Source organism: Lepidochelys olivacea (assembly GCF_965140295.1).
Source record: "Lepidochelys olivacea isolate rLepOli2 genome assembly, chromosome: 3".
NCBI lineage: Eukaryota > Metazoa > Chordata > Testudines > Cheloniidae > Lepidochelys > Lepidochelys olivacea.
In genome coordinates this window covers 119,040,774-119,057,627 of record NC_140413.1, presented here as the reverse complement: position 1 = coordinate 119,057,627, position 16,854 = coordinate 119,040,774, and positions in this window count along the sequence as shown.

The window sequence follows — 16,854 nt, the reverse complement described above, 5'->3', positions numbered from 1 at the left end:
ACAGACACAGTGCTTGCAAATGGGGAAGTATTGCCTCTTAGATGCACCCAGGGGTGGTGTTTAGTTTGCCAGATTTCTGGCTGAGCGCTTGAGCTGGTTCTGTTTTGTGATCCTAAGAGAAACCCCTAAATATTGAACCCAGCCCTTGTTGCTGCCAACATCTGGCTGAAGGTTACACTTAAAATTGAGAATAATGCTGGTGCCAGTAGTGCCTTGACAGCCACAATAAACATTTGAAGTGCAGCTCGTTTATTTATTATTTGTCCTGCTGCAGCACCTGGAGAACCCAGCCAAGGATCAGGGCCTCATTGCACTACGCTGTGTACACATATAACAAAAAGACAGCCCGTACTGCAAGAGGCTTAACTATGACAATGTCTCTGTCAAAATCTTAAACTGAATATGCAAGAAAAGTGGTGACCCAAGTAACAGAATCGTATGAAAAGAACGTGAAACACACAATACCAGGCAAGCCAAATGGTTCTGCACTGATTGCAATTAAGATAGACGCACTAAAAACAGCAAGAAAACCATTTCAATAACCAGGCTGAGAAAGAACCAAGGCAAGCACCAAAGTTTTATTTGCCAGAGTCATTGACCAAGCACAGATTTTAAATATGTCCATGTGTTCACCCCATAATGCTTTATAGATATATGCTTATGAGTGTAAATATGATTTAACTGGAATATGTTTATGCTAGATATGCCATGTAACATATCTTTGGAAAGGTTATGTTCTTCTGCATGTATTCATCCTATTTGTATGCCTGTATCATTTTTATATCTGAAGTTATGAGTGTTGGCTCTATGCTTGTATTTAAAGTATTTGCTTTAGAAAGCACCTAAGGCAGATTTGGTCAACATAGCGAGAAGGGGTTATTCAAGTAATTGGGAGCACTTGGCTAACAATGAACCTTGATAGACGCCAGTCCACATCTGAGCTTTCCTGGGAACCTCCTGTAGAAAACTGAGTCATGCATGGATATGTGACTTCCCCATGTGACTCCAAAACTTCATTTTGTACCTGGATTCTACACAGGGGGAGAGAGACTGTGTATGCTCCTGGGAAAACCCCTCCGTTTTGTCTTCAGCTGGCACAAAAGATAGCCTCTCCACCCCAAGGAGATGCCTGAAAGAAACTGGAACAAAGGACAGTAACTACAGGGGTGTGAATGATTGCTGGACCCAGACTAGGAGGAAATCTAGTCTGTAAAAGAGGCTGATTGGAACATCTCTGAGGGTGAGATTTACCTGCATTTAGTTTTTACTGTATTAGGCTTAGATTTGCTTGTTTTATTTTATTTTGCTTGGTAATTTACTTTGTTCTGTCTGTTATTACTTGGAACCACTTAAATCCTACTTTTTGTATTTAATAAAATCACTTTTTACTTATTAATTAACCCAGAGTATGTATTAATACGGGGGGCAAACAGCTGTGCATCTCTCTCTATCAGTGTCATAGAGGGGAACAATTTATGAGTTTACCCTGTATAAGCTTTATACAGGGTAAAATGGATGTATTTGGGGTTTGGACCCCACTGGGAGCTGGGTATCTGAGTGCTGGAGACAGGACCATTTCTTAAGCTGTTTTCAGTTAAGCCTGCAGCTTGTGGGGGATGTGGTTCAGACCTGGGTCTGTGCTTGCAGCAGGCCAGCATGTCTGGCTCGAACAAGGCAAGGGACTGAAGTCCCAAGGGAAAACAAGCCCCAGGGAAGTCCCAAGGGAAAACAGGCTCAGAAGTAGTCTAGGCACATCAGCTGGCAGTCCCAAAGGAGTTTCTCAAAAATAACAGGAGGACTTGTGGCACCTTAGAGACTAACCAATTTATTTGAGCATGAGCTTTCGTGAGCTACAGCTCACTCCATCGGATGCGTGCTGTAGCTCATGAAAGTTTATGCTCAAATAAATTGGTTAGTCTCTAAGGTGCCACAAGTCCTCCTTTTCTTTTTGTGAATACAGACTAACACGGCTGCTACTCTGAAAGGGGTTTCTGTGACCCAGCCTGTCACAGTTCAATAAATGGAACTGACAACTCTTCACAACAGAGTCAGTATGGGAGTCAAATAACAAATCAGAATGAAAGGTTACACCCAAATGCTGTGCTGCAGGAGCAGGAACTTTACAAGATGATTTTACCTACAAAAAACAAACAAAAAGTTGAAGGTGGATAGCTGAGTGACTGGGCCTAAAAATAAACAGGAAACCGAACAGGACTTTGTAAGCATGTTTTTGTAAATAACATGAAACCAAGTTGACTTGTATCACCAATTTCTCATGCTAATGAAAACAGCTTGGTAAGGCTTCAAACTTTGGCTAACCATTAGACCAAAGGGCCAACACTATTTGAATAATCTATGATCTCTAATGATTCTGTTCTGGAGCCTCTCCCATATAAATAAGGACCTTAGCAAATAGGTGCTTTATTTCTTTCTCTGTAATTTCTTGAGGATCTTTGTCCTCAGATTTCCTGCTCTTTATTTAACTTTTGTAATGATGGAAAAGCTTCAATAAATAGATTACAGAAATTGCAAGAGGTTATACAGTAAATATGTATTATCATATTAGTGATTCCCCTTTCTGCATTTGCATTATGTTCAGCTAATGGAAGTTTATGATTAGAGCAACCAGGTCTGTCTGGGAAAGGTAGCTGGTTATATGATGTGTGATTCTATCTTAATTTAGTAAGACTGTGAGTGTACAAATTCACCCATAAGGCAGGGCTGTTTTTACTTGAAAATCCAAATTGGATACTGGTACAGATGTAATATCAGGATGCTTTGTGAACACAATTGCACGTCTTAGAACTGTTCCAGGCATTTTTCTCCCTAAAGGGAAAGATAAACCAAGGTCAATGATTTTATTTTTCTAACAATTTTTACGGTCAGGATTGTTTGTAATCCAGTTTTCTGGAAAACAGTAAGTCATGGGCAGCAATTTAAAAGTCGCCTGATTTCTTTGCTTCCAAAAATGCAGTGCCACATTACTGCACCCAGCACTCTGCCCAATCCTCAGCTGGTAGAGTGGGCATTTCAGTCCACAGCCATGGCATTGTGACCCTCAGTAGCTCTAGGCTTACAGATGCCTTTCCCCAGCCTTTTAGCTCAGTGCAGGTGAGATTCTAGCCCTGAAAGGTGGAGACTTGATCAGTAAAACCCTTAGTTAGGAACATCACTAATGAGTCTAATTAGTGCTTTGATTCAAAGTGATCCCAGTAACTAAAGACACAATGATATCTTTCTTCATGAGCAGCAAGAATGCATAACTTCCATCCTGACTTTCTTTCTCTCTTCTGAGTGGTGGCAACTTCCCAGTATGCCTACACTCTCCAGCTGCTATATCCATACACAAATGGCCCATGATGGCGGAAGACAAAAGGGGCTTAAAACCATGGCCAAGGATCTGGACCTGGCATTTTTAAAGCCTTTTTTCACTTTCCCGTGTTACAAGAATGTTTAACAATTTGAATTTGTCATCACTGAAATATTTCTATCTTCATCTCTTGTTTCTATCTTCATCTTCATCTCTTTCTATCTTCATCACTATTTTCATCTTTTCCTGGAATGCTTCCTGTCTATACTAGCCACTTGTTGGCAAGGAGACAATAATTTATGTGACTGCTTGTTGCCCACATTGAGAAGGGCAGTGTCTTCTGCTTTATGTGTATGACACAATTATTTACGTAAGATAGAAATACATATAATATTAGTATTAAATTAGGAAATGCTGGTCACAGCATCCCCCCAGCTAATAGTGTTGGGGGTGGGGTAATGCAGTGAAGAGGAACGAGGGGTAGACTGGTGTGTTTCTGGGGGATAGTTTCATAAAGGGGTTGGTGGAAGGCTGGTATCCCTGGAGGGGCAAGGTACAGGTGTGTAGTCTGTGGTATATGATAGTGGGATAACTCATGCCTGAGGGTGATGGAGGAGAAAACAGTATGTAGTTTTAAGAGGCTTAATCTTTCACTTCCTTGCTTTTGTGATTTTTGTGTCAGGTTTGTTTTTGTTTGTTAGTTAATACATAGCAACTGTCTGTTATTCTCTGGTGGGCTGGTAAACAATTTTCTGTATTCTAGGAGGCGTAGTCTTTCTCATGGCAGCTGGTTCAAAATCTGAGAAGATGGGAAGGTCAGCCTGGTTTTATAAGGGATCCTGGCAACTTTTGGTACAAAATCATATTTGTTATGTCAGTACCTAAGGGCTAACCAAGACCATAGCCCCGTTGTGCTAAACACTGAACAAACACAGAATAGTAGACCGTCCCTGCAAAAGTCAGCTCAGTCCAGCTGATATCATTTAAAGAAACAGGTGAATACCTGTGAGTGAACATTTTTTATTGATTTCCCTGTGATAAAAATGAGTTACCTGTTCTTAAAATTAAAGGTGATCTGTATTTTTGTCTCTAAGATCCAAAGACTTTAGTATGATTCTGACTTCGGTCACCGGTGCAAGGAATTAAGCCATGGTCTTCAAACTACCTCACCTTGCCCCCATTCTTATTCCTGCTGCTGTTCCCCTGGCTCTTACTGAGAGAAGGCTACTGGTGGCTGGCTTTGTCACTATGTCTTCTGGTCTTCCTGCTCCAGCCAATTACCCAGGAGAAGCAAGCGTCACCTGGAGCTTGGGGACCTCCCGTGCTCAATTCCACGTCCTGTGTGTGGGTGAGGAAGGATTGTAGGGGGCAAGATGCATTGGCTGGCCCCTACAAACCTTATCCCACCCTGCTGCAGTGTCCTAGATCTCTTGAACCCAAAACAAAGCCTTGGCGATTAGCGCTTTGGCTGGCTGAGATGCTGTCCTCTTAAGGCAGTATTTCCAGGGCATGGTCACAACAGCTCATGACATAGGTGGGTAATGGGCTCACGCCTGTGGACAGTAGTCATTGGTATTTTCCACTGTGTCCAACTCTCTCTATTTCACCTTGTTAAAATGATCTGAAATCCAATTATTTTCTGTCTGTAATTGATATCTGCATATAAAGATGATTCATAATTGCTCCTTGTTGCTTTCTCTTGCTCTCTCTTTATGGTGTGTGCATGTAGGTTCTAGGATGTGTGCCAGTTGTATCAATTAAACAGTAACTAATTCAAGTACATTTACAATCTGTGTTTGAAATGCCAGCCCCATACAGTAGTTACCAATTAAGCATGAGGCAGATTAATGGGATGCATTGTTCTCCTGGGTTAACTCCACCATGTTGTCATTAGGTATGTAAGCCCCAACGAACCAAAGACTTCCATACGAAGGGAAAAGAAAACACAAGCTAAAAACTAGGGCAATTTCTCCCAAGCAGAATCAGTGGAGAGAGAAAGGAGTCCGCTCCACCCCTGCTTTTTAATTGTGGTTGTTAATTGTTTCTTCGACCCAGTGGTTTAGTGATTTCACATATATTTAATTAGCAGAGAAATGAATAGGGCACACTGGAAAACAAGAAAGAAAGATCAGACAGACAAATGGTCTCTATAAGTTCACAATTCTTAAAACAGATGTTCACCTCAGCTAGCTATAGTATATCATTATCTCTAGGAACCCTGATGAGAGAGTGGAATCTTTCATTAAATGTAGGAAAAATAGAGAGACCTTGTAGGGCTAAACAGCCACATCTGCCCAGACCAGGAGATCCCATCTCACTGTGATTCAGTCAGTGGCCAAAAAGGGGGAGGGGAGAATTATTTCTATTGTGGATGTATATGAAGGGGTAGATTGTGACTGCACCCATGGCCCTGTTTAAGGAATGGTACATAACCTGGACCACCCCAGAAGTAGACGTGTATAGGAGTGGGGATTGTGGCTCAGACACTCAGAGGCATAATCCTTTCGGCTTTCCCCTTGTCAGGGCCATGGAGATTGTTGGGACCTCAGAGCAAAATCTGGAACTGAGCCAGCCCCTCCACCCACATTCTTCCAATGGGGTGGAGGGGAGGGGGAACAGAGGCTCTGCTTTGCATGTGGCCAGGACGCTGGTCTTGCTTTTCCCTGAGCTCCAGCACTGCTGCCCTTGGGAGTGGTCTCCCCAACCTCAATCCTACCTCTGGGCTGTCGGCCTGGTGGGTCACCTCAGGCCTGGTGTGAGGATACCAGTGGCAGTGACATTGTCAGTGGGATCTGGGCCTGCCTGGGGTGGGAGGGTTGCTCCCTGTACTATCGATGGCAGGCACCAAACCTGAGTGGTACTGTGACTCCATGTGCCAGGCTGCAATGCCTCATACTCAAATTTGGCCCAGCTGCTCTTCAGTTGTAAATCCAAACTCTATGCTCTGGATCTACTGGGAAGGAATTAACTTCTAGGGCCTCAGCAGGCTGAATCAGTGGTTTCTCCACGGGCCTCTCTGGCACATTTCCTGGGCACTGACTCTCAGTCTGCCACCACTTCTTGGAAATGGGGTTCCTCATCCCACCTGCTGTAGGCCTCTAGGACAAGCACTGATCCCCGAGATGCCCCAGTTACTTGAGCACACCCCTCTCTCAGAACTCCACCCAAAGGGTGTGAAGCTTCTGGTTTACATTTAACTTTCTCAGAGGCACACAACAATTGTGAAGCAGTGAATACACACACTTTGCACAGTCTAACACCTTTATGCTCTTTTATACTTAACCAGGTAAAGTGCAGGAGAGTACAGATCATAGGAAACAATAAACACTACACACATCTCTTTCTATCTTACCCTTCCCTTTGGGAGTTTTTAGGGCCCAATTGGTGTCCAGGAACGCAGGTAGAGAGGTCCCTTCCTCATGCAGGCTGTTGCATGCTAACTGGTCTCTCTCTCTCCCTCTGGGACCCCTTACCCAGCTTCTGTGACCTTGCTGTCACTTGCCCCATGCTTCCTCTTCCTGTCTTTCTCTGTTCTTGTGTGTTTCCTTATGTTAAGCCCCTCCTGGTCACCTGGCCTCTTTTGTTCTGCTCCTGGTAAGTTTCCATTGCTCCTACCTTCCCTCTCCCTTCAGACACATCAACTGGTTTCCTAAGCAGATAGCTTGTCCATTGTTCCAGATGTTTGCACCTAAATAGGGACAGTAAGTCCCAAACACCTTCTATTGTATCTGTTTGGCAAGTACCTTCTACAGCGCCTGTCAGCAATGATGAATCCACATACATATAGGCAGTTTTGCATAACACAACTTCACAATATCAAAGAGAATTCACAAGTTGTACAGACAAAGCTCCAGTGCATCACAACCTTTGCTCCAGGAAAGGTTGTAACTTGCTGTTGGCCTGTACCATCGCCAAATCATGACACATGTTGTGTAGGATCTGCTGTAGTGGTCAGTGCATGGGGGAATGGAGCCAAGACTCAACCCATTTCCTGCCCGCCTGTACCAAGTGGGGAATAAGTGAAACACAGCACCTGCTTATCCCTGTGCATCAAGACCCAAGGTTTGTATAGCCTATTTAGGGGTGTAAGATGTGTTGTTTTTCCCCCTCCCTTTTATTCTCCTACACAGACGCTTAGGCAAAGTTACAACCGAGTTCTAAATAATTATCATCCCTTTCATCCAAAAAGAGTCATAGTTACAAAACATCCTGCTGCTCTTGGGAGAGTTGCAAAAACACATTAAAGGCCACATGCATACATTTGCCAGGAAGAATTGTACGTGCATCTGTTTGCATGTCCGTAGACTCATATGTGCAAACTGTAATTTTCATGACTGACTGGTTTTTACATTGTTACCTAATTTGTGGGGGGTGGGGAGACAAATGCTGGGTTTTCTTCATATAAATGGATGTGCTTACAAATATTAAGCAGGCCTTTTGACAATTTGGCGCAAACAATTTGATTAGAAGTAGCCCCAGTTTTACAATGATCCTGTGATTTTTATTTTTATTTTTTTGCTCGTACTGTCTCCAGTCACTTCAGAGTATTTCCAATCTGGCTGCCATTTCTGCCTTCCAATGTAGTAAAGAAGTATTCTGATTCCCAGAGAACTAGAATATATGGATTTGTTAGAAACGAGGCACTAGAAGGATCCTCCACCTCCCCTATCATTCCCACCCCTCCCCCCATCCACTGGTGCACTAGTCAAGGAAAAGAGATGCTGGGAATCAATATAAGAATAAATTGCCACATGGTCTTTATTGTGGAGGCAAGGTTTCAACAGCAAATCCTTGTAATCAGAAAAGAGGGAAGATGAGATTAAACTGATTAAACTGAGAAAGTCAAAAAAGGACAACTTGAAAGATTAGCTCTAGGACGACTGAAAAGCATAATCCTCCACGCATGTTAAGTAGAACAGTCCCTCTGTTATCAGCCCCTTCATCTGGTGACCTTCTGTTGCATTAGCACAGAGCTACTTGATCCAAGGCAAACAGGGAAAATTGAAAAGCCAGAATGCCAGTGATTACAACAGGTATCAATACTACTGCAATGATGCTTTGTTATCATTAGGGAGCCTCATTGGGGCTCATTGTGGAAGCAAGAGAAGCAGAAAATAACCAGGCATCAAGCTTGTGCCAGGCGACAGAAGAAGAGACGTTGTGCTACGGTGGAAAAACCTTTTTCATTTGTTTCCACCTCTAAGATTACAGGAGAAGAAAAGGGAGAGAGAGAGAGCTCAGCTACTGAGAAGCACTTAAGAGCTCTTGTCTTAGGAAACAATTGAACTTCAATAGGCTGCACACAATACATTAGCATCTGTTTTTTGCAACTGCGTGAGGGGAAAAAAAACCCCAAAGCATGCATTTACTTTGCTGGTTTGAAGATTTTACACATCACATATCCTATTTTATGCCAAATTATTTCCAGTGCACTGGCAGCAGCAGAGAGGTGGCTTCTGTGTTACCTGCACAAAAGGCTTACGTCTCCACAACACATTGCTCCGTGTCACAGTTCTGAACGATGGAGTTCAAACGCGGCATGTTGTTTGCTTATCTTGGGAAGTGGAGAAAGACCCTTGAATAACAACCAGAACATTTTTGAGCATACTGTTGCTGAGTTTATGCTGACCCAAAATACCATAAATCTCACATAACTGAATAATAAAATAGCACTTTCCCTGACTAAGCTCATTTTTAATGCTGTGGAAAATGTATATCAGCTAAATTATTGGATCAGGGTGGTTTTTTGGGTGTTTTTTTTTTTTGGTTTGTTTTTGTTGTTTTGTTTTTACAGTAGGAATGGACAGCATTAGCCAAAGTAAACTGCTCAATGGATTCTGAATGTACATTCCACACCCTAATATTTATTAAGGATAATACTTTCTCAAGTATTCAGGGGCACTCTGTTTGTCCCTTTCTCACTGCCCCAAACATCTACTTGGAAACCCAGAAAAATCTCTGAGTTTGCAAAGCTACTTTTGAAAGTCCTGGTGAAAGAGCAGTGTGCTGAGAGCTCTTACTACTCTTGCAAAATGACCAAAACCCTAGTGTCATATTTATCTCTGGTGTAATTCTGTGGACTTAAGTGGAGTAAAAACAAGGGATGAATTTTCCCCCACCTATGCTTACATGCTTGGCAGGGTTTTGTAAAAATCTTGCATCTTCCACTGACCTGCTGTGTGAATTTGAGCCAGGCACTTTCCCTGTCTGTGCCTCTGTTTCCCCTCCTGCCCTTTGTCAGTCATGTCTATTTAGACTGTAAGCTCTTTGGGGCAGTGACTGGCTCTTGCTTGTGTTTGCACAGTGCCTACCATATAATGTGGCCCCAGTCTCAGGGGAGACCTCTAGTCACTATACATATAATAAATAATAATAATAATTCTCCATTGGCTTTTTTTTTGGTCAACAATAGGAAAAAGAACCCCACTAGATTTTGTTTCCCTAATAATCTGTCAATACACTAGGGCCAAATGTAATCTGGATGTAAGAAGGTATAACTCTAATGATTGCATTGCAGTGGCTCCCACTTACACCATGGCTGAGTTTGGTCTCAGATGCTTAACTCTCTCTCTCTCTCTCTCTCTCTCTCTCTCTCTCTTTCTCTCAAAAAAGGAAATCTTCAATTTAGAGGATAAGGGATTCATTCTCAGAAATATCTACCTGATTGAGAGAGACCCCTCAGGGTTGGTACTCATGGGAAGGAGGGAGGCTGAAAAATGACCCATTTGGGAATTTGTCTAATTAGCCACCGAAATATAAGTTGGGTGTTTTGCTAGATGAATTACAGTAATTATCTTAGTGAGGCTGCTCATGCTAGGACTGTCAGCAAGAGAGGAAGCTGGGAAGCTCAAATCAGAAAAAAATTAGAAAAGCACAATCTTTTGATTGTTTGCCCTATTATACTAGTAATCACGTGATAATGGAAAAATGGAAAGCTAAAAAGGAAAGGAGGCAAGACAGCTCCACAAAATTAAAATATTGAGGGCTTGACCCTTGTAAATAAAATGATAGGGATCCTCCTTTGCCCAAGCTCTCTACATGAAAGCACTGCAGACAAATCATCACATCTAAACAGTGCATTCATCATACAGAAGTGACATCCTTCTTCAGAACCAGCCAGTAAATCTGAGGTACTCCCACAGTACCTTTTTTTTTTAAATCTTTAGCATTGCCTCTGTCACTGAACTATGTTCAAAAAGAGTGAAATTATTTTCTCTGGTTTGGAAATGTTTCTTCTGCTTTGGTATGGATTGGAATGAGATTGAAAAAATTATCCTCTATTTTGTTGCAGGTGTATTTTTTCACTCTTCTGTTAAACTAGATTGCACACATCTCCTGAGATCATGGATGGCTCCCGACTACAGGGTTGCTGGCAGCTATGGAATGGCTTTCTCCAAGAAGGATTTCCAGTAAGAAATATAGGACTGTGAATGGCAGGTTCTTTTTCTGGACTTCTTGTTGTCGTAAGGCTGTTAATCTACAGAACAGGGAGATGTTACTTGTGCATATATTCTCTGTGAAATGTACTAATTCAGCAGGTGGGGAAACAGAGGAAGACAGCTGTCCTAATGGCATAGCAGTCAGATATACCCCTTCCAAATATTTATTTATAAAATTTTAAAGCCTCAATCTTGCAATTTGTTTTGCACAGGCAGAGAGGTCCTCCCACTCAAATTATATTGCAGAATTGGGGCCCAAGGCACCTACTGCCTTGGTGTTCATCATCATCATCATGTTCCCATTACGCCTCTGACGTTTAGGGCAGTGACGAAGCTCCTCCACTCCTGTCTGTTTCTGACAAGTCTTTCAATGGTTCCCCAGCTGTGCCCCAGGTTTTTCAGCTCAGCTTCCACAGCTCTTTGCCATGTTGTTTTTGGGTGGCCTCATTTTCGCTTGCCTTCAGGTGTCCATCTTATTGCTACTCTGGTGATGGAATCAGTTTCCATCTGAAGCACATGGCCGATCCATCTCCAATGCCTCCTGGCAATGTTGCTGCTCAGTGCCAATAGATCTTGGTCTGAGATCGACTCAACGCATTCAGCCAGCAAATTGGACTGAAAATCAACTGCAATAAGACAGATATCATGACCTTAATATTGCCTCACCATCACCAGTACGGATAGAGGATTATGTTCTCACCAATATAGAAACAGTCCCATACTTGGGTAGCACCATCAGCCAGGATGGTGGAACAAGACAGGACATCCAGAACAAAATCAATAAAGCCAGGAACACCTTCAGGAGCTTAAATACAGTCTGGAAATCATCAAACTACAGCACCAAAAGCAAACTCGAGATTTATCGGAGCTGCGTACTTTCAATACTACTTTATAGTGCAGAATGCTGGGGAATGAGACACCATGACATGTCCAAACTATCTTTATTCCATACAACCTGCCTCAGAAAAATCCTCCGTATCTTTTGGCCCAGGACAATCTCAAACGAAGATCTTGATGTCTATGCACTAAACAAAATCCTATAGAAGTAAGGTAAGTAAGAAAATATCTGCCCTATCTGCTGCACATCTTTTTTTACCTCTAACCCAAACTCTCCCTAAGCTTCACCTCTTTTATTTAGGATTTTGTTTTCCCCAGGTTCTCATTACTTTTTTGTTCAATAACACTGTGATCTTTTTGGAACAACTCTTATATTGGAAGTATCATAAATGGGTTTAATCACCTGAATGACTTGACTTCCAGAGGCACTGAGCAACAGCAGTCAAGATGTGATCAGGACCTCCTCAGGCCATTGATTTATTGAGGTTTTGAGTCATAGGTGCTGATTCTGACCCCAACTTGATTCCATTTTCTTTAGTGTGTTCAACACTAGAGCTGGGTGAAAATTTTCTAACTCAACATTTTCCTGTTGGAAAGTGCCATTTCATCAAAACTGAAACTTTCAGAGGTAACGTTGATTTTGATGAAATTTCGTTTAGAAAAAAATGGGAAAAAAGCATTTTGATAAAGTGAAAACAGAACATTTTGACCTTACTGGAACAGAACATTTCAATTTTTTCATTTCCAAGTGATTTTTCATTTATTTTATTTTAATATTATGGTTTATATTAAAATATAAAATGTTTTAAAAGATAAAATCAACAGAAAATGCTTTGATTGGACCCCCAAACAATATTTTTTTAGAAATTCCATCTAGCAGAAAATTTTGATTTTTTTTCTTTTGATTTTTGTTCAGATTTGGAATGAAATTTCGAAATGTAGAAATTCCAAGTTTCAACCAACTCTACTTAATGTCTTGTGCTGAAGTGATCATCACTCCCATCCACCTCCCTTAATAATTTCAGTATTAACCTACTCCTCAGTTTGTTTTTCTCCTTCCTCTATAAAGGGAAAGTTCTCTTCTTGGAGCAGAGTAAAGATTTGCTGTGCTGATCTGAGACCAGCATTTTGCCCTTCTTTTCTATTTTTGACATGCCACCGGGCTGTTTAGGAAAGTGAGTCCTCCTGGCTTTTATTGCATCTGTTCAATGACAGACACATATTCCTCTTCAAAGTGAAATCCGTTTTGTTTTCTGAGATCTACATACAAGTGCTCAACCCCATGATTCTGCTCTCATTACTTGCATACAACTCCCTTTGATGACCAACTGGAATTCTGTGTCTGGACTGGAGAGGCATAAGTCACAGTCTCCCTTGGTTACCTGAGAGAGAATTTCCCTCCAAACAGTGCAATGGTATAAATGTGTGTGTATGAGACAGAGAATTGAAGAGTGAAAAGGAAAAAATGTAGCAAAGAATGAGGAAAGAATAAAAGACAGGTGCAGAAAAAAGTAGCTAGGAATTATATGGGAAATGAAAGTAGAAAGGAATTAAAGCCCTATTGTTACACATCATGTTTTAAATTTAGTGAGAAACTAATTTTGGGAGATTGCGTTAGCGAGAAGGAGCTCATAACAGTGGCTGCTCTTACTGTCCGCTCATTGATAAATTAGTCCTGGAGTCTTATCCACCTGTCATTGCAGTGGCTGTTACTCCAAGAACAGACTTTAAGTGATTATGTTCTGTATATAGTGATCAGTCATATTGCAGGACACTGACACTTAAGCCATTCAAACTGAATGATATTACCACCTGGGGTACTTTAGCTTGTATATCTGCGCTAAGGGATTTATGTTTATGTTTTAATTTAGGTTTAGATGTATTAGGAAAGGCTGGTTACACTATATAAAGAAAAGACTTTGTTTTGGAGAAGTACTGCCTGGATGTCAACACTCTGAGCGGAGGGCTGTATCCATGTCCTACCTGGGGTGACTAGATCTAGTCTCTCCTGGGGAGTTTCTTAGAATCGCTGGGGTTTACCCTATGCCCTTCATCAGTGGCCCCTCTCCTTTCACCTTGCAGGAACAGATTAATATGTCAACATCTTGGGAACCTGGAAGTGAGCAACAGGGGAGCTACTCTTGGATCCCTGTGTTTGTTCTTGGGGTAACATGGCACACTGTTAGGATTCCTCACCGTTTTATATTCAGATGGTTTTCTGATACTTTTTTCTTAAATTAATTTCTGTTTTGCTTCTTGAAAGGTTCTGGTTCAGTGCAGCAGGATCTGATTTTGGTTTCTGGGTTAAAATAAGAATTTAACTCAGAACAAAGAGCTTTTCATAATCTGTTTAATATACTGAAGTAACAATTTCAGATTTTTCCTGTTTAGTATGATCCTGTTCATTTTAAGGGATCGTGACTGGCTGCTGAGGGATAGGTGCTGAGATGATAGCCCAGGAGCAAACACTTTGGCTATGTTCTGAGTAAGATAGCCCTTAACAGTAAATTGGATATAAGAAGCTGGAAAAATACTGAGGAAGCAGGACCAAGCAAGAACTCAGAAACAAAGGTCATACTTTGAAGAAACTCGTGAAGTCAAACATTTCTTTAAGACCAGCTACCAGCTTGTTGGGGACATATAGGCACACTCAGGCTATATCAGATATGTCCTGAGATGCCCCTTTATGCATAAATAATTTAAAATGGTCTGGGTTATTCATTCATAGAATCATAGAATATCAAGGTTAGAAGGGGCCTCAGGAGGTCATCTAGTCCAACCCCCTGCTTAAAGCAGGACCAACCCCAACTAAATCATCCCAGCCAGGGCTTTGTTAAGCCGGGCCTTGAAAACCTCAAAGGAAGGAGATTCCATCACCTCCCTAGGTAACGCATTCCAGTGCTTCACCACCCTCCTAGTGAAATAGTTTTTCATAATATCCAACCTAGACCTCCCCCACTGCAACTTCAGACCATTGCTCCTTTTTCTGTCATCTGCCACCAATGAGAACAGCCTAGCTGCATCCTCTTTGGAACCCCCATTCAGGTAGTTGAAAGCTGCTATCAAATCCCCCCTCACTCTTCTCTTCTGCAGATGAATTAAGGCCAGTTCCCTCAGCCTCTCCTCATAAGTCATGTGCTCCAGCCCCCTAATCATTTTCTTTGCCCTCTGCTGGATTCTCTCCAGTTCGTCCATGTCCTTTCTGTAGTGGAGGGCCCAAAACTGGATGCAGTACTCCAGATGTGGCCTCACCAGTGCTGAATAGAGGGGAATAATCACTTCCCTCGATCTGCTGGCAATGAATCATAGAATCATAGAATATCAGGGTTGGAAGGGACCTCAGGAGGTCATCTAGTCCAACCCCTGCTCAAAAGCAGGACCAATCCCCAATTAAACCATCCCAGCCAGGGCTTTGTCAAGCCTGACCTTAAAAACTTCTAAGGAAGGAGATTCTACCACCTCCCTAGGTAACGCATTCCAGTGTTTCACCACCCTCCTAGTGAAAAAGTTTTTCCTAATATCCAACCTAAACCTCCCCCACTGCAACTTGAGACCATTACTCCTTGTCCTGTCCTCTTCTACCACTGAGAATAGTCTAGAACCATCCTCTCTGGAACCACCTCTCAGGTAGTTGAAAGCAGCTATCAAATCCCCCCTCATTCTTCTCTTCTGCAGACTAAACAATCCCAGTTCCCTCAGCCTCTCCTCATAAGTCATGTGTTCCAGACCCCTAATCATTTTTGTTGCCCTTCGCTGGACTCTTTCCAATTTATCCACATCCTTCTTGTAGTGTGGGGCCCAAAACTGGACACAGTACTCCAGATGAGGCCTCACCAATGTCGAATAGAGGGGGATGATCACGTCCCTCGATCTGCTCGCTATGCCCCTACTTATACATCCCAAAATGCCATTGGCCTTCTTGGCAACAAGGGCACACTGCTGACTTATATCCAGCTTCACGTCCACTGTCACCCCTAGGTCCTTTTCCGCAGAACTGCTGCCTAGCCATTCGGTCCCTAGTCTGTAGCTGTGCATTGGGTTCTTCCGTCCTAAGTGCAGGACCCTGCACTTATCCTTATTGAACCTCATCAGATTTCTTTTGGCCCAATCCTCCAATTTGTCTAGGTCCCTCTGTATCCTATCCCTGCCCTCCAGCGTATCTACCACTCCTCCCAGTTTAGTATCATCCGCAAATTTGCTGAGAGTACAATCCACACCATCCTCCAGATCATTTATGAAGATATTGAACAAAACCGGCCCCAGGACCGACCCCTGGGGCACTCCACTTGATACCAGCTGCCAACTAGACATGGAGCCATTGATCACTACCCGTTGAGCCCGACAAGCTAGCCAACTTTCTACCCACCTTATAGTGCATTCATCCAGCCCATACTTCTTTAACTTGCTGACAAGAATACTGTGGGAGACCGTGTCAAGAGCTTTGCTAAAGTCAAGAAACAATACATCTACTGCTTTCCCTTCATCCACAGAACCAGTAGTCTCATCATAGAAGGCGATTAGATTAGTTAGGCATGACCTTCCCTTGGTGAATCCATGCTGACTGTTCCTGATCACTTTCCTCTCATGTAAGTGCTTCAGGATTGATTCTTTGAGGACCTGCTCCATGATTTTTCCAGGGACTGAGGTGAGGCTTACTGGCCTGTAGTTCCCAGGATCCTCCTTCTTCCCTTTTTTAAAGATTGGCACTACATTAGCCTTTTTCCAGTCATCCGGGACTTCCCCCGTTCGCCATGAGTTTTCAACGATAACGGCCAATGGCTCTGCAATCACAGCCGCCAATTCCTTTAGCACTCTCGGATGCAACTCGTCCGGCCCCATGGACTTGTGCACGTCCAGCTTTTCTAAATAGTCCCGAACCACCTCTTTCTCCACAGAGGGCTGGCCATCTATTCCCCATGTTGTGATGCCCAGCGCAGCAGTCTGGGAGCTGACCTTGTTAGTGAAGACAGAGGCAAAAAAAGCATTGAGTACATTAGCTTTTTCCACATCCTCTGTCACTAGGTTGCCTCCCTCATTCATTAAGGGGCCCACACTTTCCTTGGATTTCTTCTTGTTGCCAACATTCCTGAAGAAACCCTTCTTGTTACTCTTAACATCTCTCGCTAGGTGCAGCTCCAGGTGCGATTTGGCCCTCCTGATTTCATTCCTACATGCCCGAGCATTATTTTTATACTCTTCCCTGGTCATACGTCCAACCTTCCACTTCTTGTAAGCTTCTTTTTTATGTTTAAGATCCGCTAGGATTTC